We start from the raw sequence: 4070 nt of genomic DNA, 5'->3' as shown, positions 1-4070 counted from the left end.
CATGTGTATATCTTGGCAACCGCTGCACCGATTTCTTCCAAACTTGGGACAGTTATTGGCCTTGGTACAGGATACCAAATGGCCGAAAATTTTTAAAATCGGACAATAACCACGCCCACATCTCATATAACGGTAAATATTAAAGCCAATTTATTCAAAATTGATGCTTTAAACAATACCTTACCAGGAAATACGTCTATAATAAAATTTTGAAAAATGGGCGTGGCACCGCCCACTTATGATCACATATATGTATCTCGGTAACCGTTCTACCAATTTGTACCAAACTCGGTATTTTTATTGTGCTTGCTACATAAAAGCAAAACGATGAAAATTATTGAAATCGGACTAAAATTATGGTTTTTCATATAACGGTAAATTTTAGAAATGCTTGAAACGTCAATATTTTGAAATTTAAGGACGCTAATTTACTCAAAATTGATACACCCTGGCTTACCATGTAGCGGTAGCGCCGGGTATTTAATGTTCGGCTCCGCCCGAACTTAGACTTTCTTACTTGTTATTATTAGAATGTTTAACTTTTAGGTGTGCTCGTCCTTAAGTTATTTGTTTTTGTTATATTTAGGGCCTTATAACAATTATATTCAACAATTTTTATGAGCTTGAAGCCGTTTCCACAATAACATTTCACATGAAACGGCTTCAAGCTCATAAAAATTGTTGAATATAATTGTTATAAGGCCATACAAATAACAAAAACAATGTTTTTCAAGTTAAAATTGGTTTTTATTTTTTATTTTTAATATTGTTCATGCTTTAACCAAACCCATGTAAATCAAATATTCAAAATTTATGCAGAATTTAAAAAATTGTGTTAATTTGATGAATCTTTCTGCATTCTGCATAAAATTTTAATCTTTGATTTACGTGGGTTTGTTTAAAGCATGAACAACATTAAAACTATGAAATAAACCCAATTTTAACATGAAAAACATTGTAAATATTAAAATCAAATCAACACGTGAATGGGGTGTTTTGAGAGAATGATGTTTTGTTGACGTAACTAAACTCAGTTCTCAGGGTAAACTCAATTATTATTAGAAGCTTACCTCTAAGTTCCTGTATTTCCGAATGCAGGTTTTTCATATTTTTGCAATTTTCGCATGATTTTGAATCTGAAAAAGATGTAAATATATATACCATATTATTTGATCTAATATACTGTACATATGCTTATGAAAAATGTTACCAAAAAGGCAAAAGCAATACTACGTACCTCTTCCTGGAAGATTTTCATCCACTGCAGCGTTCATCTGAATTAATTTTCCCTTTCGGTTCATTGTGAACAAGTAGTCGTATGCTGCAAAGGTACTAAACGAAATTCGTTGTTATAAGGTAGGTAAGGCATATAGGTAATCTCATGAATTCTAAACTTGTTTATTGGTTGCGAAGTGTCGTACCCAAATACCCAGCGATGAGAAAGAATCTACTGGCTCTGTAAAGAAGCTCCTAACGTTTACTAATTTCCTTGCCAGGATTGTTAAGTCGCAACCCTTTTCGAACCCAACTATTCTCACTGGTATATTTAGCTTAACACAGCAAAAGCTGTCTGGCATTCGCATGCTTAAATGGAATTCAAAATCAAAACTTTTTATATTTTATTTTTTTTTTTTGTATTTTAAGCGTTTTCTCTCTTTTTATAATAGTTTCAGCCTGCACGTGTTTACATATTTGCTGTAGAATATGGGAAGGTTTTTTAACGTATTTTTTTAATATTTGCAAATAGTTTTCGAAATCATACCCTGAAAAATTGTATAAGGGTCCAAAATGCTTAATGCTTTCACTCAAATGTAGCAACCCATGGACATTGTACGACACACTGCCTTCTCCAAAAATTATTGGAAAATTTTGCACAAAAAGTTGTAGTAAAGTGTGAGCTACTGAAAAGTTTTTCTCACAAGTTTTTGGGCAAGAAAACAATCGACAGGCGGTATGAAGTAAAAGAAACTCATAGTTAAAATCATCGCTAACATTTTCTCTTAAGACTAAAATACCAGAGTACAGTAGAAATTGCCTGAATTCTATAGCCTTCCAATGCAAAAGTTCATCAGAAGACCGTGGCTTTCGAATAAATTCTTTAGGAATATGTGCAGCAAATGATTGCAAATGCCTCGACATTTCTGTTTTTTTGGAATTAGTAACTCTAGAAGAAATTTTATTTTTTAACAATCGTAATAAGACCTTTCTCACCACTCCAAGATCTACGATGTGCATGGGGTCCAGTGGAACTTGATCAATCATATTTATATTCAAGTATTCGAAAAGTTTGTATAGTATAATTTTTTTTTTGTGGTGATGAGGGTACTTTCTACATTCAAAGTCAGCATTAGTTAAAAGCTCAACACACTGAACAGAATATGTGAACACATTATTTATTTTTCGTGCAACTTGGATAGAGCATCCATGGGACGATCTGTGGCTGGGTATTCCAAAAACAAATGCTTTGGCTGGTGCATCACAAATTATTGCTCTGATTTTAATTTCGATTAATTTATAACAAAATTTTAAGTTCGGTAACCACATCAGATAGAAAATTTTTAACACAATCCGGTTTGGTTTTACCCAGATACACACCAACAGGAAAAACTGAAAGATTTGGTATGTTTACCACTTTTACCAAAACCGGCCTCAATTGCGTTTTTGAACTTCGGTACAAAGGAAAACCGTCAATATTTAGGTCTAATATTAATTCATCATATTTAAAAACTACATCTGAAATCTTTAATAGCTGCTGCTCAAAACTTATATGGGTGTAAAAGCCAGGGGAAACTGTTTTTATTACCACCGGTCGTTTGCTGTCCTCAAAAGGAAACGCACTGAGAGGAACATCTAGATTTTCCTCATATAAAATTAGCAAAAGCTCTTCAAAGCACTTTCGCGAAGGCTATTTAATGTACCAGGTTTTAATATTTTCCTTCAAAGATTATGCTGGTACAGGGCTTGGACAATCAGGGCTAAAATCAGTCACATGAGAATTAACCACTGGGGCCGCAGCCATTGCCTCTGCCACCACGTCATTTGGGGTTTGCAGTCATTTCACATACATTTATTTTTGAATTTTCACTAACCTACGCTGATTTCTTCCACTTCCATCTTCTTTGAACATTTTCACTTAATATTTACTTACTTTTTATATAAATTTCTCGAACGTAGCAAATTTCACTGCTGCGGCGTCACTTTTTCGTTTTCGTTTAATTATTGGTTTTCATTAAACAGCTGATTGTCATGATTGCCATTTGTGCTGCCACATCAGTGATGCCAGCTTGCGGGGAATTTGTCTCATTGCGGGCAATCGGGGAATGAGCTGCCTTTTGAGGAGAATTTTGACTATTTAATTTTAAACCATTATAGAACTTTCCTAGAGTGCATAGCACTTTTTGTAAAATTGTATTTTTTAGTCACAATTACAACTCTGCTAATTTCGCATTAGCAACACCATAAAAACATCGGTGTCAGCAAACAAGACGAATTTAATTGGGAAGTCCACGAACTAGTTAGTTCAATGCACTAGGCCATTGAATTGATCGAACGAACTAGGTAGTTCGAAATTTTAATAGAAATATTTGCTCCAATCTGCCGTTTTGTAATTTTACATATTTACATATTAAATATGGCAAATATTTATTCATATAAAAATATGTAAATTCAAGAAAGCCGAGAGGAGTAAAGTGTTGAAGGTGCTAGCAAAAGAAAGAAATTCAAAAATCAACTGTAATTTTTAGCCACTAGAATTGAATTGGCTTCTAAAAAATCCGTGTAAAAAGTTGAAAATCTGTATGATTTTTTTTTTAATTTGTTGAATTTTTGTGAGTTTTGCCCAAAGTTTTAAACTTTGACTTATATGGCATATGTTCTACAATTAGATATATATTTATAAGAAATTAGTGAAAAAATTAAACATTTAAATATTGTATGTATGTACATTTGTTAATAAATTCAAGCAATTGAATTAAAAACTGAGGTTTTTTTAATGGTCTTATACCAGTGCGGGGTATTTTACCGAAAATCGCAAAATTTCGTGGTGGCCAAATGGAAGAAGGAAAAACTGA

This window comes from Rhagoletis zephyria, unplaced genomic scaffold, assembly GCF_001687245.7.
Source record: "Rhagoletis zephyria isolate East Lansing unplaced genomic scaffold, Rhagoletis_zephyria_1.1 Rzeph_scaffold_02153, whole genome shotgun sequence".
Lineage (NCBI taxonomy): Eukaryota > Metazoa > Arthropoda > Insecta > Diptera > Tephritidae > Rhagoletis > Rhagoletis zephyria.
This window is presented reverse-complemented; position numbering follows the sequence as displayed.